The sequence below is a fragment of the Tachyglossus aculeatus genome, chromosome 12, assembly GCF_015852505.1.
Source record: "Tachyglossus aculeatus isolate mTacAcu1 chromosome 12, mTacAcu1.pri, whole genome shotgun sequence".
Lineage (NCBI taxonomy): Eukaryota > Metazoa > Chordata > Mammalia > Monotremata > Tachyglossidae > Tachyglossus > Tachyglossus aculeatus.
The window spans coordinates 39631919-39653416 of NC_052077.1; the positions used below are offsets into that span (position 1 = coordinate 39631919).

Sequence of the window (21498 nt, forward strand, 5' to 3'; positions counted from 1 at the left end):
CTTGCTATGTGCCGGGCACTGTACTAAGCGCTGCCATAGGGTGAGAGCTCACCTCCTCCAGGATGCCTTCCCAAACTGAGACCCTCTTTTCCTCTTCTCCTTCCCCTCCTGACGGCACCTGTATATATGTTTGGACAGATTGATTACTCCATTTTACTCGTACATATTTACTGTTCTATTTAATTTTATTAATGACGTGCATAGAGCTATAATTTTATTCATTCTGACGGTATTGACCCCAGTCTATATGTTTTGTTTTGTTGTCTGTCTCCCCATTATAATAATAATAACAATGATTTATTATTTATTTATTTATTATTAATTAATTAATGATTTATTAAGCTCTTGTGTCCTATCATGAAACTAAGATACTCTGATGGGTTGATTGATCAATTGAATCATTGGTCATCTCTGGCCTCAGAAATCTACCAATCAATTGAATTTATTGAGCACTTACTGTATGCAGAACATTCTACTAAGTGCTTTAGAGAGTACAATATAACAGAGTTGGTAGATAAATTCCCCACCCATGAGGAACGTAATATTGTTTCTCTGGTAGAAAGGATTTTAAAGAATAATAATTGTGGTATTTGCTGAATGCTTACTCTTGGCCAAGCACTGGGATAGATATAAGACGATCATTTCAGGAACAATCCCTGGACCACATCACAATCTAAGTTGGAGGGAGAATAAGAACAGTTTTAATATCCCTTCCACTTTCATCAGGATGCCAAAGTGGAGACTGATAACGGTAGTAATAATGACATATTGCAAGCTCCTTGAGGGTAGTTTTGTAACTCTGTTGTATTCCCCCAAGAGCTTAGTACACTGCTCAGCACAGGGTAAGTGGTCAGTAAATACTACTGATCGATGGATCAACATTGAGCATTTACAGACAGTAATACATTTTACTAAGGGCTTGGGAAATACAAAATAAACTAGTGATGCATGCCCACAGATAGCTTATATGGATGATGATGATGATATGTTAAGCGCTTACTATGTTCCAAGCGTTTCTCTCAGCACAGGAGTAGATACAAGGTAATCAGGTTGTCCCAAATGGCGCTCACAGTTTTAATCCTCATTTTACAGATGAGGTAACTGAGGTACAGAGAACTAACTGACTTGCCAAAGGTCACACAGCAGACAAGGGATGGAGCCGGGATTAGAACCCAGGTCCTCTGATTCCCAAGCCAGGGCTCTTTCCATTAGGTCATACTGCTTCTCTATTGAGGGAGAGCTGGGAGAATACAAAATAAGAAGCAGTGTGGCCTAGTACAGTGAGCACAAACCTGAGAGTCAAAGGTCATGGGTTCTAATCCTGGCTCCTCCACTTGTCTGCTGGGTGACCTTGGGCAAGTCATTTAACTTCTCTAGGCCTCAGTTCCCTCTTCTGTAAAATGAGGATTAAGACTGTGAGATATGGGCTGTGTCCAACCTGATTATCTTGTATCTACCCCAGAGCTTAGTACAGCACTAGGTACATAATAATAATAATAATAATAATAATAATAATAATAATAATAATAATAATAATAATAATAATGATGGCATTTGTTAAGAGCTTATTATGTGCAAAGCACCGTTCTGAGTGTCGGGGAGGATACAAGGTGATCAGGTTGTCCCACGTGGGGCTCATAGCCTTAATCCCCATTTTACAGATGAGGTAATTGAGGCACAGAGAAGTTAAGTGACCCGCCCAAAGTCACACAGCTGACAACTGGCGGAGCTGGGATTTGAACCCATGAGCTCTGACTCCCAAGCCCGTGCTCTTTCCACTGAGCCATGCTATATAGTGAGCACTTGACAAACACCACAGATACATGTACATCTAGATAGATAGATAGAGAGAGAGAGAGAGGGAGAGAGAGATAAAGAGATGTACAATTTTTATGGTATTCATTAAGTGCTTAATACGTGGCAGGCTCTGTTCTAAGGGCTGGAATACATACACACCAATCAGGTTGGACATAGTTCCTGTCCCACATTGGGCTCAGCAGCATGGCTCAGTGGAAAGAGCCCGGGCTTTGGAGTCAGAGGTCATGGGTTCAAATCCTGGCACCACCACTTGTCAGCTGTGTGACCTTAGGCAAATCACTTCACTTCTCTGGGCCTCAGTTCCCTCATCTGTAAAATGGGGATTAAGACCGTGAGCCCCACGTGGGACAATCTGATTATCTTGCATTTACCCCAGCGCTTAGAACAGTGCTTTGTACATAGTAAGCGCTTAACAAATACCAACATTATTATTATTATTCCCTCAATCATTCAGTCATATTTATGAAGAGCTTACTGTGCCCAGAGCACTGTACTAAGCTCTTGGAAAGTACGACACAATGATAAACAATGACATTCCCTGTCCACGACAAGCTCATAATCCCCATTTTACAGATGAGGTCATTAAGGCACAAAGAAGTGAAGTGACTTGCCCAAGGTCTCAGTGCAGACAAGTGGTAGAGCAATGAAAAGAACCCAGGTCCTTTTGAATCCCAGGCCCATGTTCTATCCACCAGTCCATGATTATTTTCAGGGTATAATTCTCAGGGTACATAAGCATATCAGATGTGCCAGCTGATATGTGAATATAATTGGTTTTTAAATTGAACAAGCTATTAAGAAGAATGGCAAAAAGTCACATCTTTCCATGCCTTTGTTTGGATTCCTGTGGTAAATCAGGTCACCGAGTGGAATTGTTCAAGAACCACTGCCCTTCTAATATACAACACAGCAACAGCATTTGTCTGAATGCAGAGAAAATAAACAATGAACGGATGCTTTTATGCATTTCTTTTCTAAAGAGGAAAGTGGAGTTTGGAAGAGGCAGTGAGCTGATCATCAGACAAACTCCCCGGACTGTTTGGAAAATTTACAAGAATTTTTTTTTTTTAGTATCTATCTCATCCACTGCACTAAAGCTCTTTTAGGGTAGGGGTCTTGTCTACTATATTCCTTCAAGTATTTAGTAATAATTTGAGTTATTTGTGGTACAGAACAGTGCTCTGCTCACCATAAGGGCTAAATGTTATTGTTTGATAGGCTGATTAGGACCAAAATGCCTGGTCATAAATTCCAACTGCATGGCAGAATCCAATAACTGGAATCCAAAGCCCAGTGTATCATTTCTACATTCCCCGCTTCCCAATCCCCAGTTTTCCTGGACTGGAAAAGGAGCTACATTTAACCAGCTATTAAAAAACGTGTGGAAATTGCATTTTTACCCATTTAGACTCTTCAGACTGTGCTCAATCAATTCCCAAACCAGGAGGATTCAACTGGAGTTGGTGTTCCTGATTGAGAATCTTCAATAACAGTGAAACTAGCACCCTTTTTATGTTGTCAGGACTTGGAATTGTGAAATGGGTTTTCCAAAACAAAGGATTATGACAGATCCAACCTTCTTCAATGGATAAGTGATGGGAAAAGAGATGTCTAAACTTCTAATCTTGACTCCACCACTTGCCTGCCTTGTGGCTATGGGTAAGTCTGTGACAAACTTTCATCATCTGCATAATGGGAATTAAATATCCACTCTCTCCCTCCATTAGACTGGGAACCCCACGTGGGACAGGTGCTGTGTCTGTTCTGATTATATTTTATCAACCTCCAACCAAGCCCAGTGCTTGGCACATATACCACAATTTCATTATTTTGATGATGACCATGATGATGACCATGATGTGGTGAGGGAGCACTAATTTATTTCCATTATCCAACGAATAAGAGAGATCACTGAGATCATTGTGGGCAGAACTGTGAGCCCATGGTTGGGTAGGGACCGCCTCTATATGTTGCCGATTTGTACTTCCCAAGCACTTAGTACAGTGCTCTGCACACAGTAAGCGATCAATAAATATGGTGGAATGAATGAATGAATGTGCCTACTACCAACTGTTTTACTGTACTCACCAAAGTGCTTTGCACAGTGCTCTGCACACAATAGTGCTCAATAAATGTGATTGATTAATTGATTCCATTTCTCTTCCATAAGGTGACCCATCACCACCTAACTCAACCCTGCCCAACAGCTTCTACGCTTTCAACCTCCAAAATAGACGGGCAGCTTAAATTAGTGAATCCTGATTTCTGCCAAAGAGAGTCCATGAACTGGGGTTGGGAAAAAGAAAAAAAGTTCTGCTTCTGAGACAGCTTCCATTTTGGAGAAACTTTCCAAGTGGCAAAGGTTTAGTCGATGATTATATACGACAAACACTGTTAGCCTGTCAATAATCCTCCAGAGAAATTCCGAGTAGAAGGCTAGGGCATACAAGGAGCCCTCAATTGTAAAAGCTCAGATCCCTGTCAGACCAAAATAGACCAAAGCTCTCGGAGGAAAAACCTCCTTTCCAATGAATAACCTAATATTCCATGAATTCGGCCTCAAAGATTGCCTGGATGCTATTTACAGAAGCAGTTTGGAAGGTATCAAATGGCATGAACAACAGGCTTACAGGTCATAAAGGCATGAGGTAATGAATTATTATCGTTATTATTGTTATTATTATGTTTTTAATTAAGAAGAAGAAAACCTGGGGTAGATTATATAAACCGTAACCTCGTTTTGGTCAGGGAATGTATCTGTTTATTGTTGTATTCTCCTCTCCCAAGCACTCAGTACAGTGTTCTGCACAAAGTAAGTGCTCAATAAATGCAATTGAATGAATGAATGGATTTTATCCAACTATTCATTCATTCAATCATATCTACTGAGCGCTTACTATGTGCAAAGCACTGTATTAAGCACTTAGCACTGCACTAATTCAGTTATGTAAGGAAAAAAGCATTCAAGAAGAACAAAAGAAACATGGTTGAATCTGCACTGGAAAAAGTAATAATAATTTGAAGAAGAAAAATACTCAAATTCTGATTCTTAGCAGCTGAAATATTTGTAACGTAGATGTTCATATAGATCAGATGAATGCCATTTTGTTCTAACAGGGGCAGATGAGGAGGGACGTAATCAAAATTCGTTTGAATTATGGGAATGCTCCCTCCGGCATCATCAAATTGGTTCAGGAGTCGTCAAAATGATCATCTCCATTTGATTCTTTCAGCCCGTTTTCTTTCCCCTTTCCCTTTCCCTTTCTGAAGAGAACGGAAGAACAGAATCAATCAATTCTAGATCACATCATCCATTGAATGCAAGATTTTATCTCCATAGGTGGAACCCAAATTCTTGGAGAATAAAGGTTGTGGTGTTTGTTAGGGATATTTAATAAGCACTTACTTTGTGTAGAGCACTGTACTAAGAGCTTTGAGAGAGAACAATTCAACAGTGTTGGTAGACCCGTTCGCTGCCCACATGAGTTTACAGTCTAGAGAGTGAATTAAGCACCTATCATGTGAAAAGCAACGTGCTAAGTGCTGGTAGAAACCATGTGATAGTCGCCCTTGTGATAGCCATGTTAACAGAGAAGGACCATTCAACTTTCTTTGTATTATCTATCCCTAACTTTTTAAATAGCCCATTATGAATGGCTTGTTCGTACAGTAATCCCCCTTTGATGCTTTTATTCTAAATCATTTTCAGTGGTACCAGATTCCTTATACTCACCCCCTGATAGGTGAAGAATCATTTCCTTTTTTTTTTTAAACCTGTCACCCTCTGGCTTCGACAGATAAAACCTCGTCTTAATGGTGTGAGACTTGGGGTCCGACAATTTGCCCTGTCACATATGCCAAGGTTTTGTTGACTTTAATCATGTCTCTTCATAGTCAGCAGGTTTTTCAGCCAAAGAGTTTCACTCTCCCCATCTTGGGCAATAAAGTGGAAATAGTCAACCTGCTGGCTTTATCTTCAGGATTCAAAATGTATCTTTTGAACACAATGTTAACAACAGTAATGATAATAAAGTAATAGTAGAATTACTCATTTATAATGATAATTGTGATATTAGTTAAGTGCTTACTATGTGTCAAGGGTTGTACTAAGTGGTAGAAAATAATAACAATAAATAATAATAATGGTATTTATTAAGTAGTTACTATGTGTCAGCAACTGTACAAAGTGCTGGGGTGGATACAAGCAAATCGGCTTGGACACAGTCCCTGTCCCATGTGGGGCTCACAGTCTCAGTCCCCATTTTACAGATGCGGGAACTGGGGCCCAGAGAAGTGAAGTGATTTGCCCAAGGTCACACAGCAGTCAAGTGGTGGAGCCAGGATTAGATCCCATGACCTTCCGACTCCCAGGACCATGCTCTATCCACAATTCCATGCTGCTTCTCTACATTACAATATAATACAATCTATCCCACCACTTAAAACAGTGCTTGATACATAATAGCACTTTACAAATACAACAGAAATAACAATAATGATTATTTTTAGCAAGATGTAAAGGGAAAATTCTCCCAAATTGACCACAACATATTAATCAACCAAGGACTAAAGTCCTAGAATAATAATAATAATAATAACGATGATGACATTTATTAAGTGGTTACTATGTGCAAAGCACTGTTCTAAGTGGTGGGGAGGTTTCAAAGTGATCAGGTTGTCCCTTAGGGGGCTCACAGTCTTAATCCCCATTTTACAGATGAGGTCACTGAGGCACAGAGAAGTGAAGTGACTTGCCCAAAGTCACATAGCTGACAAGTGGCGGAGCCGGGATTTGAACCCGTGACCTCTGACTCCAAAGCCCGGGCTCTTTCCACTTAGCCACGCTGCTTCGCATTGCAAGAATCACATTGCAAGGAAGCCATGTACTGATCATCAGTCATTATAAATTAAATGGGTTTTTTTTGTACATTTAGAAATATTTTTGAAGTATAGGAAAAGTCATCTTGGGCTAACAGAGTAGAGATCTCACAATTAAGTACACACATAGAGAGCAAAGACCTGATGAAATTGGGTTTGGAGACCTCTGAGTACTTACAGTGATGAAGGCAATGGAAAAAATACAGAGTGTGAGGGATGAGCCAAAGTATACTTTGAACATTTGACAAATAAAAGTGTGATCTCAAAGTGAGAAAGTGCTATGCGAAATAGCAGCATTAGAATTCATTAGCACAGTTGGGAAAAAAGAGCCAAGAGGGATATTTTACCTGGGAATCCCTGAACTGTATTTTTTCTTAGAATAATGAATAATTCTGGGACTTGTTAAGTGCTCACTATGTGCCAAGCGCACACTCATAATTCCCATTTTTACAGATGAGGCAACTGAGGCATGGAGATGTGAAATGACTTGCCCAAAGTGACACAGCAGACACGTGGTGGAGGCAGGATTAGAACCCAGGTCTTTCTGATTCCCAGGCCCATACTCTAGCCATTAAGCCACCCTGCTTCATAATTATTGGTAGTGGAAGGGATAGGGAAGTGGCTTAGTCAATTGTATTTGCCCAAGCACTAGGGACAGCTCTCCATCACCTCGTCCCCTCCTACCTCACCTCCCTTCTGTCCTTCTCCAGCCCAGTCCGCACCCTCCGCTCCTCTGCCACTGCTCACCTCCTCACTGGACCTTGTTCTCGCCCATCCCACCGTCGACCCCCAGCCCATGTTCTCAGGCTGGCCTGGAATGCCCTCCATCCTCTCATCCACCAAACTAACACACTTCCCCCCTTCAAAGCCCTACTGAGAGCTCATCTCCTCCAGGAGGCCTTCCCAGACTGAGCCCCCCTTTTCCTCTGCTCCTCCTCCCCTCCCCATCATCCTTACTCCCTCCCTCTGCCCTACCCCCTTCCCTGCCCCAAAGTGCTTCTGTATATTTGCACATATTTATTATTCTATTTTATTAATGATGTGTACATATCTATAATTTTACTTTCCTACTTTGATGCTATTGATTGCTGTCCATTTGTTTTGTTTTGTTGTCTGTCTCCCCGTTCTAGACTGTGAGCCCGTTGTTGCATAGGGATTGTCTCTGTTACCGAATTGTACTTTCCAAGCGCTTAGTACAGTCCCTCCTTCCTCTCCCCTACTACCCCTTCCCATCCCCCTGCCTTACCTCCTTCCCCTCCCCACAACACCTGTATATATGTATATATGTCCGTACATATTTATTACTCTATTTATTATTTATTTTACTTGTACATATTTATTCTATTTATTTTATTTGGTTTATATGTTTTGTTTTGTTGTCTGTCTCCCCCTTCTAGACTGTGAGCCCCCTGTTGGGTAGGGACTGCCTCTCTATGTTGCCAACTTGTACTTCCCAAGTGCTTAGTACAGTGCTCTGCACACAGTAAGCGCTCAATAAATACGATTGAATGAATGAATGAATGAATGCTCTGCACACAGTCAGCGCTCAACAAATATGATTGAATGAACGAATGAACACTTATACTCCATTTTCCTACACACAGTAAAAACCAAGTGCAATGTTGGGCACACAGTACAGTAGAGGGCCCTGCACACAGTAGACACTCAGTATAGTGTCATCACTATGATACAGTGAACTGAACAAATTTAATCGACGATGACGGTTTGTTTAATTGGGTTTTGAAAGGAACTTTGACACTAATTTCCTGTTTTCTCCTTCATCCCCCTCCAGAGCGCTGAAAAGGGAGTTAAAGAACACACAAATGTAAGAAAATGACTGACCAAATGATCAGGCCTGGATAATAATAATGTTGGTATTTGTTAAGTGCTTACTATGTGCAAAGCACTGTTCTAAGAGCTGGGGAGGTTACAAGGTGATCAGGTTGTCCCACGGGGGGCTCACAACTTTAATCCCCATTTTCCAGATGAGGTGACTGAGGCACAGAGAAGTGAAGTGACTTGCCCAAAGTCACACAGCTGACAGTTGGCAGAGCTTCAGTTTGAACCCATGACCTCTGACTCCAAAGCCCGTGCTCTTTCCACTGAGCCACATAAGATGGACTCCCAAAAAGGATAAAAAACAAAACAAAAATCTCCAAAAATGTTAGGAGCTGCCTTACAAGTAGAAAATCAACCTGTTTCCTTTTTTTCCCAGTTGGTTCCAAGTGAATTTTTTACATTTAAAAAATCGTTATTCAAAATCTAATGCCTCCTTGAGAATATTTTGCTAATTAAGAATTTGCACTCAAAACCAAAAAAAAGTAAAAAAACTAATAGTCTCATTATATTTTAAATCCAATTTAATTTACTTTCCAATCATCGATCCACTTGCTTGGACATATCCAATCAGGTTTTTAAGGAATTGTGAGAAATCACAGTCTTGATGATAAAATGTAATAATCAAGCCTGATTAACAGGTAAACCATGGAAGCAACACATTGTAAATCTCAAGGGAAAGAGAAAAGAGTGAGAAACAGAAAACTGGGTTTAGGTTCCACACTTCTTATATGATTACTTCAACATCAAGCATATCCTTAGTCTTAAAACTGAAGTTGGCTTAATTATTCCTTCGAACCGCAGAAAAGGGAATATATTTTATCTCTGGGGTCTACCACTTCACAGAATCAGTCCCAAGCTCCCTCCAATTTCCAAAACAAGAAATTTCCCTAAACTTAAATTTTATAATATGATCATTTTGGGTTGGTGTCTACTGCCCTGGGAACTCAAAATATATAGTGTACTACACCCAGAAGATAATCAATTAATCAATTAATGGTATTTATTGACTATCTACAGTGCATACATAGTAAGTGCCTGCGTAATTGCAATACACCAGAGTTGGTAGACAATTTCCCTGCCTACAAGGAGCTTACAGTCTAGAGGAGGAGACAGACATGCGTACAAATAAATAAATTATTGATATGTACATAACTACTGTGGGACTGAGGGTGGGGTGAATATCAAGTACTCAAAGAATACAAATCCAAGTGCATAAAGGAAAGGGGGTTGGGGAAAAGGGGGCTTAATTAGGGAAGGCTTCTTGGAGGAGGTGTGACCTTCATAGAGCTTTGAAAGTGGGGTGAGTCTGGCATATATGCAGAGGAAGTGTGGCTCAGCGGAAAGATCATGGGCTTTGGAGTCAGTTGTCATGGGTTCAAATCCCGGCTCCGCCACTTGTCAGCTGTGTGACTTTGGGCAAGTCACTTAACTTCTCGGTGTCTCAGTTACCTCATCTGTCAAATGGGGATTAAGACTGTGAGCCCCACGTGGGACAACCTGATCACCTTGTAACCTCCCCTGCGCTTAGAACAGTGCTCTGCACATAATAAGCACTTAATAAATGCCATCATTATCATTATTATTACTCCAGGCCAGAGGTAGGATGTGGGAAGGGACCTGAGGGTGAAATAGACAAGATCAGGTCGAGGTGAGCAAGCTGATGCTTGGGGGGTGTAATGTGCAATTTGGGCTTTAGGAGGAAATCAGTGAGATAAGGTAGGAGGGGAGGACCTGCTTTGGTGATTTAAAGCCAATCGTAAAGAGTTTCTGTTTGACATGGAGGTGGAGAGGCAACTACTAGAGTTCTTGTTGATGCTGATGATGATACTGATAGTAACTTGTTTTGTTTTGTTGTCTCTCTCCCCCTTCTAGACTATGCGCCCATTGCTGGGTCGGGATTGTCTCTATCTGTTGCCAAATTGTACTTTCCAAGCACTTAGTACAGTGGTCTGCACACAGTAAGTGCTCAATAAATACAATTGAATGAAAGAACGAATTTGTTAATAATAATAATAATAATCTTGGTATTTGTTAAGTGCTTACTCTGTGCAAAGCACTGTTCTAAGTGCTGGGGAGGTTACAAGGTGATCAGATTGTCCCACGAGGGGCTCACAGTTTTAATCCCCATTTTACAGATGAGGGAGCTGAAGCACAGAGAAGTTAAGTGACTTGCCCAAAGTCACACAGCTGACCTCTGACTCCAAAGCCCAGGCTCTTTCCACTGAGCCAAGCTGCTTCTCAAGCGCTTACTGTATGGTTAAGCGCTTACCGTATGTCAAGCGGTGTTCTAAGCACTGGAGTCGATACAAAATAATGAGGTTGGACACAGTCCCAGTCCAACATGGGGCTCACAGTCTTAATCCTCATTTTACAGTTGAGGGAACGGAGGCCCAGAGAAGTGAAGTGACTTGCCCGAGATCACCCAGCAGACGTGACAGAGTCAGGATTAGAACCCAAGTCCTTCTGACTCACAGGCTCGTGTTCTTTCCACTAAGGCTACTGCTTCTCTAGTTCTCGAGGAGTGAAGAGATGTGGACTGAATGTTTCTTTTAGACAAATGATCCAGGCAGCAGATTAGAACAGTGCTTTGCACGTAATAAGTGCTTAATAAATGCCATTAAAATAAAAGTATGTACTGAAATGGAGAGGGGCAGAAACTAGGGAGGTCAGGAAGGAGTTAGACATAGCAGTCAAGGCGGGATATGCTAAATTACTTAAGTAAGTACGTGAATCAGCATGGTAGCAGTTTGGATGGAGAGGAAAGGGCAGATTTTAGCAATGTCGTGAAGGGAGAATTCCCACCAGGATTTGGTGACAGTCTATGTGGGTGGCATGAGAGAGATGAGTCGAGGATAATGCCATGGCTACAGGAGGGCTAGTGGCATTGTCAGTGGTGATGGAAAAGATGGAGGAGGACAGGATTTGGGCGGGAAGATAAGGACACATTTAGTTTGAGGTGTCCGTGGGCAGAGCACTGGAGTGTTGCAGAGTACAATACAATGGAGTCGATAGAACATGAAACAAAGTGCTCAAAATCAAGCAAGCAGTTGAAATGCTAGCGACCAGCGAATGTCACCCCGGGGCAACCATCAAAGTTCCTTCAAGCATTCTACGGCCACAGTTAGGGACAGAATCTTGGATTGAATAGACCTTTGATCTGACCCAGCATTGGCTCATATTTTTGGTTTCTATAAAAGAGTGGCAAGAAAGAAATAAACTAGTTTCTGCAGATTTCTTTCCAAGTTGTTCCTCTTTGCTGCCCAATGCAGTTTTTAATAAGGAACTTGTGAAATCTTCATTTGTCTTTGTTGTAAAAGAGTTTCATCTTAATGTAAAAATGTAATGATAACAATAATGTAAGTGGACCACCAAGAAAAAAATCACCATAGGCATCTAATATTAAATCTACCCTTAAGTGAACACTGCTATTATTTATAAGGTTTGACTGTCTCTAGGTGTTTTTAAAGCATCACCAGCTATGTTTCTCACAAAACATTCAACAAGGTTATGCCACTGTTCCTTGAAACTGTCCATGTAACAATTTTGTTCATCTATGAACGCCACGAGAAAATACCAAAAAAATCAGTTTCAGCATTTTACCCTTTCAGTTTTGACTGAAACTTCTCTCTGGGTATGATCTTTTGCATTTCTAATGATATTGTGATAACCATTAATAATACTGCCATTTCTCAGAGCTGCCAATGTGGCCATGGGGTTAATCATTTGGGGTGAAATTGGGAAAACAAGACGATTGTAGGATTTTCCCCAATGCCAAATCCAAAAACACTGATGGCCTATGCTGTGTGCGTGTGCGTTTATGTGTGTGTGTCTGCCTGCCTGTCTGTCTGTCCCTTTAGATACTATGGATTCCAATAGTATTAAAGTTTTCTCAGACATTAAGCAGAAATTATATTGCCAAATTAAAGATGAAGTCAGCTTTTGCTGAGTGACCTTGGGTGAGTCACTTCACTTATCTGTGCCTCAGTTACCTCATCTGTACTATGGGGATTAAGACTGTGAGCCCCGTGTGGGACAAAGACTGTGTCCAACCTGATTTGCTTGTAATGAACGTAGCACTTGGCACAATGTGTGGTGCATAGTAAGCACTTAGAAAATACTGTATTACTATTAATATTATTATTATTATTCCTAGTTATGCTGCTTTTTGACAATCTGGGTCATGTATTGGGCCATTAATCCATATTGTACCAGGTTGATTTACAAACCTAAAAGTTATCAATGTGGCCCTAATATGGAAGATTAGTCTGAACGTGGAAAAAAAGAAAAAAATAAAGAAAAAGATGATCATGACAAAGTTAGAAACAACAGCTTAATTACCAGTTAAATAGCTCTAACATAAAAACATAAATCTGGATTTACTGAAGATTCATTTGTTAGTACTAAAAGTTTCCATTTCATTTTTACACACACCAACTGATTAGCAGTTATCATTCTTATGAAATCATCCCATTTTCTTTGGGCATTTCCTAGCACTGTGAAACTTTTGGGGGTACTGGTTACTGAGTACTGAAAAGCAGAGATTATAAAATCGATTTTATCAGACAAGAGGTGAGGATTAAGGTAAAACATTCATGATCAATGAATGGGTGAGGAACTAGATTTTTCATTTTATTCATCTCAAAAACTGTCTGCCTTTTGGGAGCTCTGCATTGCCTGTGGTCAGGGGTTTCTGGGTGGGAATCTTTAATAGTTCCTATAGAAAAGCAATAGCAGTAATTATAGAAGATAACTATTGATTTCTTAATTCCTAGGTATAATTAGTCAAATAAAAAAATAATAGTGTGGTACATTTGCCAATTATGCACATGATGCTAATTTCTCAAAGATTAAGTGTTTTATTGTTAATCGACTTTTCCAAATACATTGTTTTATGTGTCTTATTAGCAGGCCTCATTAAAAAAAAGATACAGATATTTTAGTTTTTTCAAGGAAAAAAAAACTTTTCCTGAAGGTGGTAAATAGACATTTTTGATGGTCCTTATCAAGCATTTTCTACGTGCTAGGCACTTTACTAAATTCTGGGCTAAAAACAAGATAATCGGGTAGGAAAGTCCATGTTCCATGTAGGGCGATCATTATCAATCAGAGGGTGAGGAAGCTGAGGCACAAAGAAGTTAAGTGACTTGCAGGTCAGAGGAAGAGTTGGGATTATCAGTCAATTATCTGATGGTATTTATTAATAATAACAATAATAATGATGATGGTATTTGTTCAGTGCTATGTGCCTAAGCACTGTTCTAAGCTCTGGGGTAGACACAAGGTAATCAGTTTGTCCCACATGGGGCTCACAGTCTTAATCCCCATTTTACAGGTGAGGCAACTGAGGTACAGAGAAGTTAAGTGACTTGCCCAAGGTCACTCAGCAGACAAGTGGCGGAGATGGGATTAGAACTCACTTCCTCTGCCTCCGAAGTCTGTGTTCTTTCCACTAAGCTACGCTGCTTCTCTAAAGTGCTTTAGTAAGAGCTTATTGAGCACTTCCTATGTGCAAAGCACTGTGCTTAGAGCTTAGAAGAGTACCAAAGAAGAAAATAGGGTCTCATCTCCCAGTCCCATCCTCTTTCCACTAGGCTACACTGCCTCACGGATTCTCCCAAGGATGTGATAGCATCCCGTTGTCCAACATTCAGAACTGCTTGGAGAAAATCACTTCTTATTGGGAAGCTTCCTAGCAAGGACTTTTTTAATCCAGCTGAGGTTTTCCCTGCTGTTTACCCAGAAGTGACCATTTCTGAGCTGGCTTTGAGGCACATATAAATGTGTTTTTTCAATGCAAGCGAATAAATTGTTAATGTTAATGTATTTCAAGAGTTTGTGCACAGTCAACAAGGAAATTGAATTCCTTTTGAAAGCTGAAAGAGGTGACCACCTTTTTCTGGATGAAGAGTTCATTAATATGTAAATACTTGTCTCTTAGTACATAGGACAGCTTTTTCTTAGAGATTCCCTAAGACCAGACAAGGCTTCACTGTTATTTGGAAGACGTATAACATCAAGTCCATAAAAACTTATGAAAAAAGATTCACAAAGATACCACACAGACACACACACACAAACACACACACACACACTCCTCCCCCACTCTACTCCAGACTTTCACTCCCAAAGGAGGCAGCGTAAAAGTCGTTTTAGAATTCTTAAAAAAACAACATGTCTTTATCAGAATGAAGTCAATATATAACATGAACTGGCATGTCTAGTGAAGGTAGAGGTTTTTGTGTTTGTTTTTTGACTTTGATCGTTACATTAGTTCTTCCATCTGACTTTGTTCTGGAGGTAATAATAGTAATAATGATAATAATTATGGCATTTATTAAGTGCTTATTATGTGCCACACACTGTATTAAGCGCTGGGGGTGGATCCAAGCAAATCAGGTTGGACACGGTCCCTGTCCCACGTGGGGCTCACAGTCTCAGCCCCATTTTACAGCCGAGATAACTGAGGCCCAGAAAAGTGAAATGATTTGCCCCAAGTCACACAGCAGACACATGTCAGAGCCCAGATTATAACCCATGACCTGTTCCAGGCCTGGGCTCTATCCACAACACCATGCTGGTGGGATATCATGTTAGTTTGCAAACTCTGAGGGTAGGGATCATGTCTCCTTTGTCTATTACACTGTCTCAAGTGATTAGTATAGTGCTGAGCCCAAAGAGGGGCTCAATATAAAAACAGGAAACAAATGTTTGATGTTGACAATGTTTCAAGAGCAGCGTAGCCTAATAGAAACAGCTGTCAGAGAAGCAGTGTGGCTCAGTGGAAAGAGCACGGGCTTTGGAGTCAGAGGTCATGGGTTCAAATCCCACTCCACCAACTGTCAGCTGTGTGACTTTGGGCAAGTCACTTCACTTTTCTGGGCCTCAGTTACCTCATCTGTAAAACAGGGATTGAGACTGTGAGCGGCCCCTGGGACAACCTGATCATCTTGTAACCTGCCCAGCAATTAGAACAGTGCTTTGCACGTAGTAAGCGCTTAATAAATGCCATCATTATTATTACTGTTGTTAGTAGAAAGAGCACAGGCTTGGGAGTTAGAGGACCAGGGTTTTAATCCCAGGTCCACCACTTATCATCTGTGTGACCTTGGATAAGTCACTTCACTCTTCTGAGCCTCTGATATTTCCTCATAATGACAGTTGTAGGATAATCAATCTAAATACAGTCCCTATCTCACACAGTGCTCAGAGTCTAAGCAGGGGAGAGAGCAGATGGTCTTATTCCCATTTTGCATCTGAGGAAACTGAGGCCCAGATAGATTATTTGACTCATCCAGTGCCACACAGCTGGCCGCGCTGGGACAAAAACCAAGGTTTCTTGACTTGTTAACTGCTTACTATGTGCCAAGTACTCTTCTAACCACTGAGATAGACACAAGGTCATCAGGTTGGAAACGGTCCCACAGGGGGCTCACGGTCTAAGTAGAAGGAAGTAGGATTTAATTCCCATTTTACAGATGAGGAAACTGAGGCACCGAGAAGTTAAGCGAGTTGTCCAAGGTCGCACAGCAGACAAAGACAGAAACTAGGATTAGAAGCCAGGGCTTCTTACTCCCAGCCTACGTTATTTACCCTAGGCCATGCTGCTAAATTCCCAGACTTATGATCTTTCTACAGGTCTCACTGCTCACTGAAAATCCAGCGTGAAGAGCATAACCTGGCCCATTACCTCCAAAATAACAGAGGTAAAGAGGGTTTTGAGAAGCAGTGTGGCCTAATGGAAAGATAATAAATGCCATCATTATTGTTATTATTATTATCACAGGCCTGAGAGTCAGGAGACTTGGGTTTCAATCCCAGATCGACCCCATCTGCTGAGTGACCTCAGCTAACCACTTCTCTGCACCTCAGTTTCCTCATCCAAATCAATCAATCAATGGTATGAAGAGAAGAGCGTGGCTCAGTGGAAAGAGCACGGGCTCAGGAGTCAGAGGTCATGGGTTCTAATCCTGCCTCTGCCACTTGTCAGATGTGTGACTTTGGGCAAGTCACTTCACTTCTCTGTGCCTCAGTTACCTCATCTATAAAATGGGGATGACGACTGCGAGCCCCATGTGGGACAACCTGATTACCTTGCAACTCTTCAGGCGCTTAAAACAGTGCTTGGCACATAGTAAGCACTTAACAAATGCCATCATTATTATTGTTATTATTATTATTATTTAACACATACTGTGTGCAGAGCACTTTACTAAGCACCTGGGAGAGTCCAATACAACAGAATTTAGCAGATATGTTCCCTGCCCCTTATGACTTTTCTAAAATGGGGCTTGACTACCTGTTTGGAGAAGCAGTGTGGCTCAGTGGCAAGAACCCAGGCTTGGGAGTCAGAGGTCGTGGGTTCTAATCCCTGCTCCACCACTTGTCAGCTGTGTGATTTTAGTCATCAGTTCACTTCTCTGTGCCTCAGTTACCTCATCTGTAAAATGGGGATGAAGACTGTGAGCCCCAAGTGGGACAACCTGATTTCCTTGTAGCCACCCCAGCACTTAGAAAAGTGCTTGACACATAATAATAATAATAATAATGGCATTGGTTAAGCATTTACAATGTGCGAAGCACTGTTCTAAGCGCTCATGGGGATACAAGGTGATCAGGTTGTCCCATGTGGGGCTCACAGTCTTCATCTCCATTTTACAGATGAGGTCACTGAGGCTCAGAGAAGTGAAGTGACTTGCCCGAGGTCACACAGTTGACAATTGGCAGAGCCGGGATTAGAACCCATGACCTCTGTCTCCCAAGCCCGGGTTCTTGCCCCTGAGACACACCGCTTCTTGTAAGCGCTTAACAAATGCCATCATTATTATCATTATTATTATTATTGTTTAACACATACTATGTGCAGAGCACTGTACTAAGCACTTGGGAGAGTCCAATACAACAGAATTAACAGACATGTTCCCTGCCCCTTCTGAGTTTTCAAAAATGGGGACTGACTACCTGTGTCTTCTTTCTTTTGACCTTGATCCTACATGGGGTGGGGACTATAACTCAACTGATCACCTTATCTCTACCCCAATGCTTAGAACAGTGCTTGTCATTAAGTAAGAATTTGGGAAATCGCAAAGTCACCAGAGTGCGTTGGGCTTGGATTCTCCATGCAATTATTCACCAGGAGACTTTGAGCTCCCTACTATCATAATGGCTGGATAGACTCAGTCAGGCTGGAGGGTGGAGGAATGTGACATTACTCAGGGCCAATAAGCAGTGAAGCCAGCAATGAAGTTCCATCAACCTCTCAACTGTGCCAGCTCCCTATGAAATGCCCGGACTTCCCTCCCAAACCCTGCACGGCAGTGAGGTAAACGCTTCCACATTCCATGCCAGGAAACGAGCACGTCTTGGGAAGGAACACAGAAGTCCAAACGGTTTCCGTCCTCTGTTGGAAGTTGAAACAATTTCCTGTCCCTCCACAGCTGACTGTGGTGTCCATTATTTGCGACCCTGGAGCGACGTTCATCGCTCAGCTTTTGGGCAGATGTACAAAATGGATCTGTGAATTAATCTTCCCTCTCTGACACTCCAATCTAGAGTCCCACACCTGACAATCCTCCCCCCTAGCCCCCTTCCACACAGACACATCTATTAGGTAATACCTGACCATCCAGACGGGCTTCACACTGAGGCTGGAAGACTAATTAAATTTTGCTCTAACAGAGAAGCAGATTTAAGGGGCATGGTGTTTCCAACAGCACACATCACTCAGCACGCCAGATCCTCTGTATACGATGTAGCATTTTCTGCTGTCTTTGTACATCACTCTCTTCTTCTACAGTGAATTGATAGTGGATCTGTTCTTGTGGAGTTTGCCCTTGGGTACATACATTTCAACTATCAATCGTTGTGAAGCTGCTTTGGGAAATGGAACCATATAAGAAATCAGTAATAGTGGTATTTGCCAAGCACTTACTGTGTGCAAAGCAATGGGATAGATACAAGATATCTATCGGTGAGATACAGTCCCTGTCCAACGTGGGGGAGGTCACAGTCTAAGTCGGAGGAAGATTGGGCATGGAACCCCCATATTACAGATGGGGAAACTAAGGTCTAGGGAATCTGAAGAAGCAGAGTGGCTTGTGGATAGAGTATGGGCCTGGGAAATAGAAGGGCCTAGGTTCTAAACCCGGCTCCATAACTCATCTGCTGGGTGACTTTGGGCAGGTCATTCACCTTCTTTGTGCCTCAGTTACTTCATCTGTAAAATGAGGATTAAGACTGTGAGCCCCACGTGGGACAGGGATTGTGTCCAACGTGATTAGCTTATAGCTTCCCCAGCACTTAGAACAGTGCTTGGCAAATACAAAGCGCTTAATAAATACCACAATTATCATTATTATTAATAATAATAATAATCTCAGCACCATGCATGCTCTTTGCACTCGTCCATGCTGCTCCTGTAGTAGATGTTATCCAAAAGGTATTTATTTAGTGTCTTCTTTGGGCACAGCACTGTATCAATCAATCAATCATATTCATTAAGCTCTTCCTATGTGCAGAGAACTGTACTAAGCATTTGTTATTATTATTATTGATAGAGTACAATACACTAGAATTAGCAGACACATTCCCTGCCCATAATGAGCTTACAGTCTAGCGGGGGAGACAGATATTAATATGAATAACTAAGTATGCTTGGGAGAGTACATTAGAGGTAGATACTTACAATCCCTTCCCATTTTTTCACCTGATATTCATTCATTCATTCAATCGCATTTATTGAGTGCTTACTGTATGCAGAGCACTGTACTAAGCGCTTGGGAAGTACAAGTTGGCAACATATAGAGATGGTCCCTACCCAGCAGCGGGCTCACAGTCTAGAAGGGGGAGACAGACAACAAAACAAAACATATTAACAAAATCAAATAAATAGAATAGTAAATATGTACAGGTAAAATAAATAGAGTAATAAATCTGTACGAACACATATACAGGTGCTGTGGGGAGGGGAAGGAGGTAAGGCTGGGGGGATGGGGAGGAGGGGAAGAGGAAGGAGGGGGCTCGGTGTGGGAAGGCCTCCTGGAGGAGGTGAGCTCTCAGTAGGGCTTTGAAGGGAGGAAGAGAGCTAGCTTGGCGGATGTGCGGAGGGAGGGCATTCCAGGCCAGGGGGAGGATGTGGGCCAGGGGTCGATGGCGGGACAGGCGAGAACGAGACACAGTGAGGAGGTGAGCGGCAGAAAAGCGGAGGGTGCGGGCTGGGCTGGAGAAGGAGAGAAGGAAGGTGAGGTAGGAGGGGGCCAGGTGATGGACAGCCTTGAAGCCGAGAGTGAGAAGTTTTTGCCTGATGTGTAGGTTGATTGGTAGCCACTGGAGATTTTCGAGGAGGGGAGTAACATGCCCAGAGCGTTTCTGCACAAAGATGATCCGGGCAGCAGCCTGAAATATAGATTGAAGTGGGGGGAGACAGGAGGATGGGAGATCAGAGAGGAGGCTGATGCAGTAATCCAGTTGGGATAGGATGAGAGATTGAACCAGCAGGGTAGCAGTTTGGATGTCCTGATAATCCTCCTCAGGACAATTGGCATGAATCTATCTGAATTAAATTTTCAAAATCTTCCTCTAACGTCTCTTCACGCTCCCCTAAGGACCCACAATAGCCCTAACTCTAGAACATATCCCAGCCTTTCTTCATTCAGCTATTAATTAGTTTCCTTTTTGCCTAACTTTCTATAGTAACCATTTCCATGGGTCTTCCACCCATTGTGAGAAGGTTTTCTTTCGACTTTCAGCCCAGCGGTTTTCTGATTCATTGGGCACTTCTCCTTGTCCTGGAGTGTGGGATGTGACAAAGTACAACTCCACATTTGTGGAAGCAGCGTGGCTCAGTGGAAAGAGCGAGGGCTTTGCAGTCAGAGATCATGGGTTCAAATCCCATCTCCGCCACTTGTCAGCTGTGTGACTTTGGGCAAGTCACTTCACTTCTCTGGGCCTCAGTTTCCTCATCTGCAAATTGGGGATTAAAACTCTGAGCCCCCCGTGGGACAAACTGATCACCTTGTAGCCTCCCCAGCGCTTAGAACAGTGCTTTGCACATAGTAAATGCTTAATAAATGCCATCGTTATTGTCCGCACCTTTTGTGGTGTAGTAAATTTCAAACAGACCCTCTCCTAGCCTCCTTTTTTCCAAACTGAAGCTTTCTAATTCATTCATTCATTCAATCGTATTTATTGAGCGCTTACTGTGGGCACAGCACTGTACTAAGCGCTTGGGAAGTACAGGTTGGCAACATATAGAGACGGTCGCTTCCCAACAGTGGGCTCACAGTCTAGAAGGGGGAGACAGAGAACAAAACAAAACATATTAACAGAATAAAATAAATAGAATATGTACAAGTAAAAATAATGGGTTCTGTCTGCCCGTTTCATTAGAGTGGAAGCTCTATGCAAACGGGGAGTGTTCTTTGGGCACCTGTTGTACTTTCCCAAGCGCTTAGTGCAATACACTCCTTGCTAGATTTCAAATACCCTCTTAGGGTCGCAACTGGAGAGTTTCCAATCCTCTACCAGTCTCGATTATGGGAGAGAAAGTCAAGCAGAGGCCTGTCCATTCCATTCCTAGCTTGGCCAGTGGCTAGCAAGTGGAAGGCCATCTGCAGCAAGTCAAAACTCACCTGTGCTGGACAGCAGAGGCAGGGGAGAGATTCAAGGGCCGAGACTCAAGTTGACCGCGTGGAAGGAGGGAACGGTAAGCCACTTCTGGATTTTTACCAAGAAAACTCTCTGGATCCACTACCAGAATGATGGAGAGCGGGACGTTCTGGGAGAGATGTGTCCGTGGCGTCGCTATGGGTCGGAGACGACTCCACAGCATGAGACACGACAAGATTTCAAAGCCCCTGCTTAGTTGTAAGCTCCTTGAGGGCAGGGATCATATCTACGTATAGACTGGACACTCTCAAGTGCTAAGAATTATCTCTCTGCATAGAGTAGTTGCTCAATAAAGACGAT

The 21498-nt window shown here is 42.2% G+C and overlaps 1 non-coding gene across 1 annotated transcript; it reads left to right on the plus strand.

Moving 5' to 3' along the window:
* Positions 1-21013: 21013 nt before the first annotated feature.
* LOC119935918 lies at positions 21014-21151 on the plus strand. Its single transcript, XR_005453516.1, has one exon. It is a non-coding gene; the product is annotated as a small nucleolar RNA SNORA7 (small nucleolar RNA).
* Positions 21152-21498: the final 347 nt, after the last annotated feature.